This window comes from Lygodium microphyllum, chromosome 24 (genome assembly GCF_053477565.2).
Source record: "Lygodium microphyllum isolate KBCC chromosome 24, Lygodium_microphyllum_v1.1.10, whole genome shotgun sequence".
In the NCBI taxonomy this organism is placed as follows: domain Eukaryota; kingdom Viridiplantae; phylum Streptophyta; class Polypodiopsida; order Schizaeales; family Lygodiaceae; genus Lygodium; species Lygodium microphyllum.
This window is the reverse complement of record NC_141158.1, coordinates 126,435,374-126,452,896: the sequence shown is the minus strand read 5'-3', so window position 1 is coordinate 126,452,896 and position 17,523 is coordinate 126,435,374.

Here is a 17,523-nt window from a genome sequence, read left to right as displayed (position 1 = left end):
CTTTGTACTTTTCTGGTTGTGATTGAGGAGGGGTGTTGAGATATTGGCAATCACACCCAGCTTAGCCTCTTTGTATGGAGCAGTGTGGGCTCATGATGAAAAATCCCATATGCAAAGTGGTAGAAAGTGTAGTCTATTCTATCCCTATAAAGCATTATACTTGCTCTCTTTTTGAATGCAATGTCATAGTACTTTTGTCCTTCCAGTAAAGTGTATGTGTCATTGTCAGCACACAAGATTGTGCTTATGAGTCCAAGTCTCAATCTTGGAACCTAATTCACTTGTGTGATAGTTAGTCTTAATATCTATGTCCTCATGAGTTCACTCTTCCTCTTTCAACCTCCATAGCCATGTCCTAGATTCATGCATTTTGACACTACCTATAACAGAGAGAGGTGTGATAAATCTAGCTGGGGTGATTTGGATCAAGAGACATTAATACATAGAAGGCTAAGTTTGTAAGTATCTAAATTTCCTTAAGTATTTTATCTACTTAAATTTGTGATTGATCATTCCTAATACTTGTGCTATTTTAATATTGCACTTTTAAGTTATGGGCCAAACCCCACTAGCTGCAAGATGGCTTATAAGTGGCATCATAACAAATTTGACACATGGATGCACTTATATGACGAGGGTATCATTACAAAGCAAATCTCATTTAAAATCAGAATAATTAGACTTTGTCAAGTTTATTGTGTTTTGATTTGTATTAAAACTTCTTAGATATGTAAGTTTGAATTTTTCAAATTTATAGGGGGTAGCCATGCAATAAGGCAAAGAGAGAGGAGGGAGCCAAGTAGGAGATGATGTGAAGGGTGGGTAACGAGGATGACAATAAGAGGATGATGAAGAGGATGCTACAAAGGATAATGAGGAGTACGGGGTGAGGACAATACTTCCTCAAATGGGTTATAGCTTATGTATATGATATAATGCATAGCTTATTAGATATTATAAGCCACAATAGGTGGCTTGACTTCATATAAACAACTTTGTTATATTTTTTTGTATGTACAAAGTATTGCAAGCCAAACTTGATCATTCTCAATCTTCTTTTATATTGTCATTGAACATTTTATCTGTCAAACTATGTTACTTTGTGTAGTTTTTTATAAGATCCATTCAACTTGTATAAACAATCCCTGATGAGCACACAAGAAAAAGTAGGAAGCTATTGGTTGCCAAATTATGGCTCCAACCTTTCAGCTCTACAACTAGTAGCTCCTTAGTTTTTTTTAAATGTATAGATGATATGCTTATTTTTGTGTAATAATACGTTTAGCAATGTGTGACAATTATAGATGAAGCACATTTAAAGTGTCATGAGAATTACAATCCTAGCATATTTTAGTAAGCTTTAAAACTTGCACATACTCTTCACAAAATACCTATCTTTTGAAATGTAGGATTTTTTATCTGAGGTTAAGCCCAAGTGAGGATCACCCATAAGTATTTTTTACTTCAAGAAATGCATCTATGTGACCATCTATCATCCTAATCCCTTGTGCTATTATATAGCTTCTCTACCTTAACAAATAAAAGTTGGCTGGATTTTGATTTATTAGTAAATCTAAACATAGAAATTTTGACAAGTTAACAAGTTCTTAGTCATAATAAGAGTATCTTGAAGATGGATATATGTGTAACATGGGATGTGAAACATAATTGATGGACTGTAAGGATTCTTCTTTACTTTCTTTGCACATTGCCTACATGCCTAGCTACATCTCAAAAGGAAATTTAGAATAGACAATACATGGTTGTTACCTATAGCACTTGATTTCAGGTTTAAGCATACATACATAAGGCATCATTTCATGCAACATATTTGAGTTTTTATAGTTCGTGACTCACTTACATGGATTTCAAACTCATTAATAAACCACCATAAAAAGTTATTGGAAAAATATTTTCAAATAACCAATGTACTAAGGACAAGATAAAACTCTCATTTGTCCAATGATTTAGTTTCTTCCATTTCAGGATATGGAGAGTCCAATGACAAAATAGTCCTAGACTTTGATGTTTTTCCCCTTTTGAAAATCATGCAATCACTCTCAATAAAGCATGATCATCCATACTATCATTGTGTTAGTGAGTTCAGTGTGATAATCTTCATTATCTTAGGATTTTCACAATGAGTTGAAGACATTTTTTATACATTTCATATGACCTAGATATTATGCAATATTGCAAGCATACTACGAATTAATCTCCTACCCTAAAACAAACTTGACTTCTCTTTTTTAAAGAAGGATTGCAAGTATACTCAATTCATCATTATTAAATATTCATCTCTTATGGTCTTAGGATGAGCTTTGCAAAATATAAACTCCTAATGAGTTCTTTTCTCTATTCTAATGACAAAAGAGCTTTAATGAGGGCATCTGCATTTGAATTTTTGGCCGAAAACCCAAGGCCTCCCATGTATTAGGAGCCTTGACTTAACCATAAGTCCAACTTATCCATGTCTAATTCCTCGAGAACCAGCTTTGGTGGCACGGTAGTCCACCCTAAAAACTATTTAATAGTCTCTTTCAAGTCCCTTCTAGGGTTCGCTATGGTTGCAAAACCTCTGGGGAACCAGTCTTGGGTATACTGCCAAATCGTGGTAGGAAGTTGTGAATGGCCATTGTACACAGAACTTTCTCTAGAAGTACCTTGTAGTTCCCTTCTTAAATAGGTAGTATAGCATGAAACACGTTTTTTATCATATTTGTTGTGTTGAGTGCTGAGCAAAAGAAAGAAACCCTTAGTGATAACTTTATGGGCTGATCAAATACTCATAACATGAAAGCATAGAATAGTAAGTCAAAAAGAAAACAATGTTGCTAGCATGAACATCAAAGAAGAGGACTCAATAGTTCTTGAGAGCATTTAGTGCTCAATTACTTTGGGCAAAGAAGATTAGGGGGAGTGGTGCATCTCAATGAAGACATCATTGGAATAGTTTCCAACAGCACTAAGATAGGCCATGAACTCCATGGGACAAGTAGATGAAAAGTCATTCACATGTTTCTTATACTTGCAAGCCACCTTCTTATAGGAATCACAACATGGCTTCTTCAAGTAGTGAGGTTCCTTACACACTTTTGTAACCTTCGAGTAGTCCACACTGTCAAATTTCATGGAGCACGATGCATGCCAATTTCACATCATTGGTTAATCAACATATTTTGATCTAGTTGAAGACAACAACAAGCAACCTAAGCACATGCAAAATTTACCAAACAGAGGCCAATTGTTTGAGTTTCCTATATTTGTGATTCAAAGCAAACAAGTCTATTTGATGGAAGAGCAAGCACTTGAAGCACCAAACAACAATGTGGGCAGGTCATGAACTTGCATGGTATATGGTGGTCCCACTCGGTTTATCCCAAAAGTAACAATGGTGGCTCAAAAGGGACAAAGTCTTTGATGATTCACCAATGGTGATGTATAAGGTATTGGAGTGAGTTTGCATAGGTAGGTGGATATGAGCACTCTAGAGGGCTAGCTACAATGTTCCTGAAGCTAACTAGGGAGAAACATGCAAAGCAGTAGGCTATGGCAGAAAACATGCATCTTTTTGAATGATCAAATCAAAGGTCCAGAACTCTTTATAATGAAAACCACACGTTAGAGTCTCATCGACGGGACGAGGATAGAAGAAGTGATCAAAGCTGGTAAATAGCTCATGAGAATTGCATGCATGGAGTGGTGTAAGGTGCGATGGCTCTCTCTCTCTCTCTCTCTCTCTCTCTCTCTCTCTCTCTCTCTCTCTCTCTCTCTCTCTCTCTCTCTCTCTCTCTCTCTCTCTCTCTCTCTCTCTCTCTCTCTCTCTCTCTCTCTCTCTCTCTCTCTCTCTCTCTCTCTCTCTCTCTCTCTCTCATATTATGCTTACATTTTGTGCTACCCTGATCATAATCAAGTCCATCGTCTCCTAGAAGTTCATTGATTGAAGCAGCCACAAGGAGGAGCAAGAGGAAGAGCATGTAGGGAGAAACAAAGGAGGAACTAGAGCGAGGGTAGGATGCAACCATCTTGTGGCACATGTGCTCGAGAGAGAGACACAGAGAGCACACCAACTTGAGATCGTCCTTTCATACTTATACATGCCTCTTTCGTGAGCATGATTTGGCAAGAGAGTGTAGGCCTAAACATAAGAGGTGTGAACTAATTTATTACCCTCACCGATAGTTCAAATCTTCACATACCCCAAGAGTGCCACCTACCATTCACGACAATAATAAATTGTGTCTTTCCCTTTAGTTTTGATCCAAGTGTCATAGAAACAACCTTTGTGAGAACACACACTACAAGGGTATAGGGGTATAGGAATGGGCCTGTGGTAGCATAATTGATGTGCATGCAAAAACCAACATGCTGGGTCTATTAGACATGAAGAAGAAGAGAAGTAGCAGAAGCCATATTGTTATGCCATCATCAAAGTCACCCTTCTCAACGTTGAGTCAACAACCTACCTTATCTACATAGTGTGTTAACGATCTTCTCAACTTCCATATGGCAACATGCATTCTCTTCTAGATTTGAAGCAATCTCTATTTCCTCCTCACATCATATCCACCACATGGAGGCTTTCCTAATCTACATCAATGGCCTTCATCCATGGCATATTTTGAGAAACTTATTCCTCTTCTTTACTCTTTCTTTCATGACAGCCAGTACAATGACAGATATTGGCAAACTATGCTTCCCCCTCACACTCTCATTCAAGACGTTGTCACAGGCGAGCAGAGATAGAAAAGGAGAAGATAAGGTTCATTTAAAAACCCTAAGGTTGTGGATCAATTTCCCTATTCTTTATTATGAATTAATATGCAAAGCATAATGTGAAAGAAAGAAACACTAAGCCTAGTAAGAATCCAAAGGTTCCTTTCAACTTATCTTTCTAAAGATATAGGTGGAAGTATCTTAAAGCTAAATTTGATGATTGAGAGTGCTACTTTGAAGATCATTTCCAAGTTTTCACCTTTTTGTTGTCAAAATGGTGGAATTTCAATGTTTCTTTTTCACGGAGATAGTGTGTCTCCCAAAAACAAGGTGTTGTGGAGTTTATCCTTATTAGTGTATTAGTCCTTGTTGATGGGTGCTAGAAATCAGGACAAAATATTGATGTGAAGAGATAGTGGTTGTTAAAGAAGTGGACCACTGATCCATGGAAGTGTGAAGAGAAGAAGGATATGAATTTTTTCTCGAAGCTTAAAATGGAAGTTTACCATGGTTCTTTGATTTGTAAGAGCTCACCATTCAAGTGTGGGAGGAATGATAACCTCCCATTTTTTCACCAATAAGGCTAAAAGATTTGGGATTTTCATCGACAAATCATTCACTATATCCAAAATCTTTGTGCTATTGCATCTAACTTGTACTTCATTGATATATTGTAACGTGCCCACCCCTCCAACCGCGGGACACGTCTTAGCAGCCCATTGAGAGATCAATCTAGAAGATGCCGCCCGACACTCCCAAGGAATGACATGGGGTTTGCCAACTAGGGTCTCTCGAGTCTGCCCCGCAATGGAACTTATCCAGTCGTTCCCACTAGGATCGACCTGAAGTCCGGGTTCCTAGTAGTCGAGTCTTCTTAACAACCTTCTAGCGTCAGTCTTCAACCACTCCACTTTTCGTAGATACAACTAGACCCAAGTAGACTCATACCGCACTTGGTTCAAAGAGAATGAGAAATGAGAGGGATGCATCGCTCGACCTCTGCCCGTAGGGCATAGTGCCATTCCGGTCCTCTAAAACAGTATGAATCAGGATTCTAACCAACATTGTCTAAGGTCATCGTCCGTCCTTCCCTAATATTCCTTGCTAACATTTCCTTTTGAGGAAAGATCTCAGCTAACCAAGACCACCCTTCTGTAGGATAGACCCATTGGTCACATCCACTACACTTCCCTCGGGGGTTGTTTTAGTTATCTAATTACCTACCACATTATTATATTTGACACATAAAAGCAGCTTCCTTAATTAACAATGTTAATCATAGGTTTCTTTACGTAGTGTAGGGCACTGACACGAAAACAAGATAAAACAAGATCAAACACTTCCTTAACTTTCAGATTAATGTTTGTCTCCTACCCATATAGGAGAATTAAGTGTTCCTTTCTACCTCCGCAAAATAATCATTCCGTCTCCCGGCAATAAAACCCGAAGGTTTATCCTCCCAAGATTCCGCCTTGTAACTAGTATCAAGGCCTCGAGATCCCATCTCGAGTCACGTAGAACACTTGTGTAGGGCCCGGAGGCATTGGGATTTACAGCCAGAGCTGCCATTGCACCCAAGCGTCCTCCTACGCCAAGTAATTTCCATGGAGAGACCTCTCGCGGCGGGTTCGGTCCACATTCCTGGCGCGGATTCATAACCCCCTTGGTTAGGGTTTGGCAGCTCGCAAGGGGTAGCTAGTGCCATCCTTCCTTAATTATTCCTTTAGGGAATCAATCACAGCTGAAGCACCCAGCTTACAAACAATTACTAATGAAAACATCCCTTTCATTTCCAATCAAGAAAATATCATTTTCTATGTCAAGCAATCACTTTGCTTATAAACCACTTGTCCTTAGTAGGATCTCCTCTTACCAAGGCAACCAGCCAAATTCACTTAGAAATATCCTTTTCAAGACAACCAAGCATAAGCCTTGATCAACATTCCATTTAGAGTCAGGTTACTAGCCTAGCTTAAACTAGGAGGTATCCACTTCCAATAATCCAAGACAAGATCATTAAGAACAACTCACAGCACATGTGTTTTATCACTCAACTTCTTTTGAATCTCTCTTTTCCTTGGGTTTTATCCTAGGGTTCCAAGTTGTGAACCCTCGATTCTTTGCACGTCTTTTAGCATACTTGCTAATCTTTAAAACACAATATAGCGCAAGACTTGTCATACATTCTTTCTATCCTCTCTTAGTGCGATACTATGCAGAATTTTCTAATCAAACTTGTCTCGCATGCACATGGTGAGTTTAATATATTAGTACAGGCTAAAAAATCTTTAGCTCTCTTCATATCTGGCAATGAGTACTTGTTCCTAAAGTGCAGGTCTCATGTGACTTGAGTATATAAAAGTTTAAACTTAATTCACTTATCATGCTCTAACATAGGAAAAAGATAATCATATAATGCATAAAAATCTTTCCTTGTAAGCGATCCATGAATGTCTAAGAACCTGTTAGTATTCTAAATGCAATTTTACCCTAATATTTCATGCGGTCTCCAAACATAAACATTGGCTATCATAGGATAAGACAACCTATTTGTGGTATGCAAGATCAAGACCTATCTTCCACGTGGAATACAAGATAGATAACAAGTCTTCTATGCTTCTGTGCAGTTGTATCCTATGAATGGAAACTAACATTTCATGTATTTATTTTAATCATAGAAGTAAACCATGAATTATAGTTAACAAATCATGCACTAAACTAAGTGAAAGTCTATCATTTTTTGTGACATATTATGAAAACCTTATCATTTCATGTGGCGAAATGAAATCAATAGTTCTTCCCTAGGCCAAAGAGAACCTAGTTCCGTGAGACGGGGTCTGGAGTTGTGCTAATTCCCGTGTTGGCTATACCCGGTACTCCATTAATGGCCACAATTCCAACAACTCCAGTTTCACCATGAATTCCATCTGTACTTGTCCCTTGAGCAACTATGGTAGTTCCTGCGGTCTTCACTCCTTCTTCGTGATGCTTGGGGGCCATGGTAAGTAGCTAGCCAAAAATTGCGGATGTGATATCAAGAGGGTAAGGTGATGATGATAGTCAAGAGGGAGGATAACAAAATCTAACTCTATCCATGTCCCTTATCTCTCTCTTTCTCACTATCAATTCACTCTCCCTACCTCTCACCTTCTCCCTTTATTTTTGCCTGTTTGTTTTTCTTAACCTTTCTCTCTCGGCATATATTCTCTCTATTTTTCTCCCCTAGACTCTCCTCTTCCTTCTCTTCCTTCCCTTTTCCTCCTCTTCTCTCTCACCCTTCTTCTTCTCCTTCTCTCCTTCTCCTTCTCTCACTCTTCCTCCCTTCTCTTCCTTCTCTTCTCCTCCTCTTCTCTCTCTTCTCTTTCTCCCTTCCTCTTCCCTTCTCTTCCTTCTCTTCTCCTCCTCTTCTCTCTCTCCCTTCCTCTTCCCTTCTCCTTCCTTCTCTTCTCCTCCTCTTCTCTCTCTTCTCTCTCTTCTCTCTCACCCTTCTTCTTCTCCTTCTCTTCTCTCTCTTCTCTCTCACCCTTCTTCTTCTCCTTCTCTTCTCCCTCTTCTCTTCCTCTCTCTTCCTACTCATCTCACGGCCAATTGCCTGGCGGAATGGGGGTTTCAGATGACGGATTAAGGGGGGGGGTGGTTTTCCCTGCCTAGGCTTCCACGTGGTAGTCGTTGCTATCGCCAAGGGGGAATCTGCCATAGTGCCATAGAGGGGGGGAAGAGCTCAGAGCAACGGAGGGGGGGGGGGGGGGGAGATTCTATCGATGGGGAGGAAGGCCGCTGCCTGTCAGTTCGTGGGGAGGAGGGGGGGAGCTTCCGCCTTCTCTGGCAAGCCCCCTTGGGGTTTTATGGAGGTGGTGTTGGGGGGGGGGGGGGGAAGATGACATCCACCCGCCACCTGGGGGGCTGCATGCCCCCCACTGCTTGGTATTTCCACTTTCTCTCTCTCCCCCCACAATGCAGTCGGCAGGGGGAGAGAGAGGGGGTAAAAAAATTTTTAAAATTTTGAAAATTTCCTAGGGGAGGTTCCTATGGGGAGCTCGGGGATATTACATATATATATATGTAGCCATTGTAAATGCTTGGATTTGAACTATAAAATCCATTGCATATGTTCTTTCATTCAAAATCCTTAGGACACTTGCCAAAAATGCATGCAACATGTAAGGATTTCATACCTTAGTTCATGTATGGTGACATATTTGATTTAATAAAGGTGCAAAAGGGTGCAATTGGGGTTCTTGAAAAAAGGTGGTTGAGGAGGTTGGAGCACATATGATTTTGTGGTGCCTCTTTAACTTCTGTCTTCCTTGTTTCTAAACTCTTGGTCCATCCTTCTTCTTGCTCTAGCTTTGTGTAGAAAACTATGGATCTTAAGTGTGTAGAGGAAAAGGAGGAGCCACCTAATCGTGTCTTTTGGTGAGTACTCGGGGAAGTTACTATATGTATATCCTCTACATCACGTGGGTTCAAGCCTTATTTATAAATATCTTTATTTGTGAATTCTTATTGAATAAAATATAATCCTTTTGTATTCAATCTATAAATAACCCCTTTATATTACACCTTTCTATATGTAAAAATTATATAAAATCGGTACTTTAAAAATACATTATTTTGAATCCATGTGATGCATATATATATTCATGAGTAACTTTCCCAAGGGTGAGTGTGGGATTGTCTTAAGTCTTTCGTATGTGTACATTTTCAGCGCAAGAGAGGTGTGTCTACTACAAGTTCTATAGTGAGGAGCAAAGCTCCAAGCATATACTTTACTGCACGGTTACCCTAGTTTTTTGCTTTATGTTTCTTAGTGTGTTAGGTGAGAGCCAGTCACGCTAACTTCCCCTCCAAGGGTATTTGCCACCTTTTCTTGGAAACGAGACCTATTGTGACAATGATGTGTTTTCATTTTCTCTTATAATAGTTTTTATTATTACTTTATTTTTTAGTTTTATTTTTTTCTTTTCTTTTTCTTTTCTTTACCCTACTCTTGAGGGTATTTCTGTCTTTTCTCGAAGAGTAGGTTGGCATGACAAGGGCCAAAGTCCTTTTCTCTTATGACCTATTTTTCTTTCTTTTCTTTTTTCTTCTTTTTTGCAAGTAAATGACAGAACACCATAGTTCAAAACCAACCTCACCACATTGTAATAAAGTATAAGTCACCTTAGTCTAGAGTAGGCTAGGGTTAAGTATAAAAGGTGGAGATGTAACATGTGAGGGATCTTTTTGTCATTTTCAAGTGATACATGCTTTGAGATTCCTTCCTCCCACCAACTAAGAGGGTGCATACTCTTAGCCACCAAGATATGGGGTGCATACCATGTCCCACCTTGACATGAGGTGAGTATTCATGTTGTAGCATTCATCTATGATTCTCAGTCTTCCTTGGTAATATTATTTCATGCCTAGCTACCTTGGCTATGGCTTCCTTGCAAACATGGTGTATTTCTTGTATTTCTTTGCAAGTATGGTGTATTTCATGAATTTCTAGTTATTTGGTTTGCAGTAAGAACTAGCTATTTTACGTTGGTATCAGAGCATGGACTTTGATCCATGGAAAGAGTCATTTTCATGGTGGATCTAGTTGCAGCATGGTTACACGGTAACAGGGAGGCCAAAAATTGGTCACATGGTTTACATAGCTTAAACCGTGACTAGTGGAAGTGTTCTTCAGCAAGTCGAGACCAAGTTGGTGGATTTTGAAGAAGTCCTGAAGGAAAAATGGCAAGCTCAAGGCCCTTTTAGCAGGTCATGGTCCATTTGGAAGTCATTTTGGAGTCTTCTTGGACAAAGGGATAACCTACAGTGACTAAAGGAGGTTAAAGAAGAGTTAATTTTGAGAAGTAGACTTTCTCTCTCCTCTTCTCAAGCTTTCTTCCAAGATCCATGGCTTCTACTGCTTCTATCTTCTTTCAATGATCTTTATCCCTAATGAGACACCAAAGTTTGATTCTCCATGCATTAAGCTTCGTATAGAGTAGCCAAATGCCTTGATTAAGGCAACTCTCATTTTGTAGTACATGTGGCTGAGTTTGCACTATTTATGCTAATCTCATCCTCTCCTCCTTCACAAAAATCTGCAACAAATAACTTTGGCTATGGCATGGCAAATCTTGACATTCATTCTTGAAGGTTTTCAATAGGTATTCAGAGGCTATTTCACACTTGATCACTCCTGATCTCTCCAAACCCTGGCTATGGAAGATTTATGACAGTAGTGAGTTTTCTTTGAAATTTCTTCAAAATATCAAAGGGCTTTTATTCTATCAAGCCTCCTTCAGCTTCTTCAACACTCATTGAACCAACATTGAAGATTTCTTGCAAGATTAGAGCATTTTCTTCTCTTGAATTGAGTCAAAACATGGCAACCACTTGATTCTTCAAAATTTTTTATTTTTGAAGGATGGAATCTTGGAGCTTTTGATTCTTGATGCCTCCTAAGGCTTCTATGCATGGGATTTTGTCAAGAATTGATGGTCTTACTTCAATATTGCAAGAATAGGCTTGTTCTTGGTGTTACAAGTGTATGGGCAGCATATGCAAGCTTGTGTACTTCAATGGAATAGTTCTCTATCAAGGATTGAAGTCTTCTACCCTTTTGGATGCTCATCATTGATTCCCTTTCAAATTTTTAGCCACATTTGGGCTACAAGGATCACTTCTATCAAGCTCATGGATATTAGAGCTTTCTTGAAGGAGAAATTAGAGTCTATGAGCTACATATTCATCATGGGAATTGCAATTTGAGGGTATTCTTGGCTACATCAAGCGGAAGATCAAGAATTTCAAGTTTCATACAGTTATTGGAGCTTCCAAAATCATCTACTTCAATAATAAAAGAGGTATTTCTAAAATTTTCTCTTAATCCCTTTAATATCCCATTGCTTAAGCCATCCAATTATTGAAAAGGGAGAATTAAGAGTAATCCCATTTTAGATTTGCCAATTGAATGCATATAGACCCAACTTAGGGTTGAATGATGTTATGCTAAATTCATTTCATCTTTCTCATTAAAAATTAATAGCCAATTGTTGCTAGTCTCTTCCATTTGTTGGAAATTTTATGCCTAATCCTAACCTTGGTTGTTTGATGTGATTGATTGCAATTTGGCTGAAAGTAAAATAAAGTGGTAAGTGGAATAAAAATTGTAAAGCAGCGAATCACTACTATAGGTATTCCTTACCCATCCCCATTTTATTTTCAGCCCTATTCTATTCCCATTATTGCATATCATGAAATGGTAAAATTTTGATTCAGCCATGCATATCATGCATTGATAGTTAGAACACTAGCTCTGCCATGTATATTCCGACCGAGGAAAAAGGTCGAAGCCGAACGAGATAGCAATACAATAGTGAGGTAACCCTCCCTTGCTATTTATGACTCCATAGGGATGCACAACCTTACTTGGAAGGAACTTTGTACACCTTTCAGAGTTTGAGAGCCCATTCAGGTGCCCATATTGTAGTTCTATCCCTCACCATAGGTGGTGGACCGTAGAAGACCACTTGGAAAAGAGTGGATGAAGATTTGAAAACTTATGGTACCAAACATGGCAAAACAGAAGAGTTTGTGACATCTTTGAACAAATATACAAGTCTTTCCAATAGGTACCAATCAGTTGTAGGTGTTTCCTGGATATCTATAGAAATTCCTATCATGATCTGATTTGGGAGTTTTATAGTTTGTTTTGAAGAGGGAATATCAAAATTTGACTTGAATCAAAATTTTCAGTAATCAAACTCCATGAGCAAAAGTTATAGCAATTTTTCTAACAGGGGGTCTAGTGGAACTGCACCTAGACAGGCTGACAAGGGTGCACTATTTGAGTTCATTTCACCCATATACCTTATTGAAAGCTGAGATCTTGCTAAACCTAGAGTATTCCTGCTATATAAGCTTCCTTTGGACTAAGAAACCATTGGCATTGGTGCAATACCAAGCAAGATGTTGATAGTTTTCTTCCCTACAGTCATCTTTGACAGCACCTATCCATAATGGCCAAAAACAAAAAAAAAAGATCAAGTCATGGAGACCATTCAAGAAGACATCAGAGAATATATCAATGATCAAAACAACACCAATAAATCCCTCAATCATGACCAACAAGATGATGTCTTAAGTGTTGGTAATGATCATAGTGCACGAGTGGGTAATGATGGAAATCCCTTGTCTCATGAACCTTTTGAAGACTCTATGCTTTCAAGAGAGATGCGTATGCTGAACACGGGGATGCATGATACTTATGAGAAACTGTCCAAATCCTTGGGAAAGGTTGAGAACACATCCAACAAAGTGAATTGGTCAAGTTTATGAAGAGTGGATTTGAAAATGTAGTAGCAGCTATCAAGGATTTGAAGACTCAAACCACATATTTTACACCAAATGAACCCACTACTCATATTGAAACTACTTCAGCCCAACCCTCTAATATGAAAGGAAAGGGGATTGATCAGCCTACTATGTCAAACTTTGAGAGAAAGGAGAGACATCAACATTGAGGAGTACTCATTATCAGCCACCAATGTCATCAAAGCATCATGCTCATCCTCAATTCAATTCAAGACATGAGGCTACTTATGAAGAAGAGGAGGACATAAGAAAAGAAGAGAATGAAGAGTTTCATGGATATAATCCCTTCTACAAATCTTTTCCCTCTCAATTTACCATCAAGCAAAAAGAATCGGACTTTCATGATAAGAGTGGAAGATTTGATGAAAGAAGGTCATTATATGATATCACCAACAAAGATAAGTCATTTCATGGTCAACTAATGGACAGCATCAATCTTTTGGATTGGGACAACCAAATCATGGTGGTAATAATTCTAGGCCATACACTTTTGGAAGAGATTCAATGAATAGAGATTTTTGGAGGCAATCATCTTTTGGGCAGCACTCCAAAATTTCCATCCAACCTATAATGAATGGGAATACAAAGAAAATATTACCATTTTCAACTTCAAGGGGGATAATGCATCTCCAATGGAGTGGGAAGAATAGGTAAATAAATTAGAGATGTACTTCATACTTTTTCCTCACCATGATAAAGCCAAAATCTATTTTGCGACACTCCATCTTGAAGGCTACATGCATACATGATGAAGATATATGCAAAGAGTGGATCACAATTTTGCTTCTTGGGAGGATTTTAAGAAGGCAATGTTGGAGGTGTTTGTCTCCCCAATGGAGAAAGAAAGATTGCAAAGAAGATGGTATGGTCTTCAACAAAGGGGCATATCCATTTGTGATTAATCTAATATTCTCCTTAATCTTTCTATGTTTATCTTTGGTCTAGATTCAGCCCTCTCTTCGAAAGCAGGTGCAATGTATATCTTTGGTCTAGATTCAGGCCTCTCTTCGGAAACAGGTGCAATGCAGTCCAAGATAATTCATGAAGCCATTTTATATGCTGAAATGTATGGGCAGAAATATAGAAGAGACTGAATGGAGGTTCAACCAAAAAGTGCAGGGTATGCATTATCTAATCAGCCCTCAAGGGTTGGAGCACATTTTAGCCAGCAAAGGGATATTTATAAGCAAGAAGGCAAGGAAACTAGTACCTACAGCAATAATTACAGCAAGTTGCCTGCATATCCAATAGTCTATGGATCAAAACCAAGTGGAGGTTATAGGCCAATGTTTAAAGTAAAACAAAGCTTTTAAAGGGCTAAAAATGCACAAAAAGGATCTCAAAATAACACTTATAGCAAGATCCTTTCAAATGATCAGATAAGGGACATGAGGACCAAAGGGTTATGCTTCAAGTGCGGAGAAAAGTGGACACAAGACCATAGGCTAAAATGCAAATCCAAAAATAGCAAGCTTAACTTTATCATCATCAATGAACCAAATGAAGATGAAAGTGAAGAAGGGAATGTATTTCACGTGGAAGCAAACCCTATGGTTGAAGAATTGAATGATGAGGATGAAGGAAATAATTATGAATTTTATGATATTGTGGACAACTTTCCTTTTGATCCGGCTAGTTCTTTATGTGCAATTTCTCATAATGCATGGACTGGTTGTAAGGGAGAAAACACCCTTAGACTTGAGGTGCTGATCAACGGAAGAGTAGTTCACCTTTTGATTGATACAGGTAGCACCCATAGCTTCATTAATGCCAAATCTTTGCATGGGATAAGATTGTTTCCTCAACAAATGCAAGTGTCATTGAAGATCCAAGTGGCTAATGGAGCTTATGAGTCAAGTAATGAAGTATACCTACACACTCCTTCCTATTACTTTATCTCCTTCATGTACTTTGGAAGTGGACTTTATCACCTTGAAAATGGGGCCCATAGATATTATCATTGGGGCTACAATTAGTTCAAAACCATTGGAGATTTTCATTTGGACTTGGAAAACATGTTGATGGAGTTCAAATGGAATGGACATCATATTATATTGAATGGTATTGGTCAAATGGAATGGACAGCATATTATATTGAATGGCATTGGTCAAAAGCAAATGGAACTCATCTCTATGAAGAAGATGCGTAAAGAAATCAATGCATGGTCATGCATATTCACTCTTTTGCTGGTGAAAATGGATGAAGAGCAGCCACCAAGTTAGCCATCATCTTTTTCAAAGTGAAAGGATTGAAGAATGGAAGAGTTATTGGAGGAATACAAATATGATGATTGCTAAAATAAATTAGTCAACCTAATCTGTGTTTTCCTCTCCTGTGCTCTTCATAAAGAAGAAAGATGGGTCTTTTCACATGTGCATTGATTATAGGGAACTTAACAAGTCCACGGTGAATAATAGATACCCAATTCCCCCTATTGGATGAGCTCAAAGATGCAAAGGTCTTTACCAAGATTGATCTTCATTCGGGCTATCATTAAATTAAAATGAAAGAAGGGGATGAGTTTAAAACAGCCTTTAGGACTCAAAGAGGGTTATACCACTTCTTGATCATGCCATTTGGGCTTTCAAATGCACCCACTACTTTTCAAGCACTCATGAATAAGATATTGTAGCCTTTCTTATTCAAAACAGTCCTTGTATTCTTTGATGATATCCTCATTTATAGCAAATCCAAGGATGAGCATTTGATTCATATGTGAGAGGTCTTTGACACATTAAGAAGACACACACTTTTTGCCAAAATGTCAAAGTTTTCTTTCATGGAAGATGGAGTGGAATACTTGGGTTACATTGTGGGAGAGCAAGGCATTTGTGTGGATCCTAACAAGGTGAAATGTGTCAAAGAGTGGCCTATTCCTACGAATTCTACTTCCTTGAGGGTTTCCTTAAATTGTCTTCATTCTATAGGAGGTTTATAAAAAATTATGCTCATGTGGCGATTCCTTAGACAGAAAGGCTAAAGAAAGAAGTTTTTTTTTGGGACTCCATAGCTAATAAGAGCTTCAATGAGCTGAAATCTCTCTTAGTTTCAGCACTTATTCTTGTATGCCCAGATTTCTCTAAGGAATTCATTATATGTGCAGATGCTAATGGAAGCGGAGTTGGTGTTGTTTTGTATCAATACCATGGAGTTATAACTTGTGAAAGTCACAAGCTTGATGACAAGGAGCATCAATTACATGTCCATGAACAAGAGATATTGGCAATTTTATATGCTATCAAAAAGTGGCATCACTACATATATGGCAGTCATTTCAAGGTGAATAGAGATTATCGTGTACTGAAATATTTCCTTTCCCAACCAAATTTGTCCCCTAAGCAAAGGAGGTGGTTAGCTATGATTTTGAAATATCTTACATGGCTGAAAAAGATAATGTTGTGGCGGATGCTTTATCACGTATGTGGGCATGTTCTATATCTTCAATTTCAATTGTACATAAGGATTTAATTCATGACATCCAAAGAAGAGTATTTGCTTGATGCGAAAGCATCAAAGATGATGAAGGAATTTTAGCAAGGTAAAGGATAAGAGTATCCCAATTTCAATTGGCACAATGGTCTTTTATGGTATCATGGTAGAGTCTACTTGATACCACAATCCTCTTTCAAAGACCGTATTTTGCATGAGATGCATTCTTCACCTTTAGCGGGCAATCATGGGCTATTCAAAATATTTGACAACATTCATAAGAGCTTCTATTGGAAGGGCATTTGGCAAGATGTCAAGGATTATGTGATGCAATGTTTTCTGTATCAACAAAATAAAGACTCATCTCTTCTGCCCAATGGCTTACTTCAACCACTCCTTATTCCTCAAGGCAAATGGATTGATATCTCTATGGATTTTATTCTGGGATTGCCTACAACTAAGCATGGATGGAATAGCATTTATGTGATAGTTGATTGGTTGACTAAATCAGCCCATTTCATCCAATTTACAGCAAAGCAAGTGGCTCAACAATTCATGAAATGTATTTTCAAGCTTCATGGTATACCAATGAAGATTGTGTTTGATCGTGACACTAAGTTTATGGGTGGATTTTGGAGGAGTTTATTCTCTTCAATGGGGACTCTTTTGACTTCTAGTACCACATATCACCTATAAAGGGATGGGCAAACTGAACGAGTTAACAAATGGCTAGAAGTTTATTTGACACACTTTTTTCATGAGACACAAAATGCATGGGACCAATGGCTCCATCTTGCGGAATTTTGTTACAACAATACTTACCATATGAGCATTGGAATGTCTCCTTTAGAATCTTTAATGTGTGCATCACATGGATTTAAAATAAGGTATTTTTAAATTTTATTTTTAAATATTTGTTATATATAGAAAGGTGTAATATAAAGGGTTTATAGATTGAATTGAAAATTATTATATTTTATTTAGGAAATTTTCACAGATAAGGATATTTATAAATAGGCCTTGAA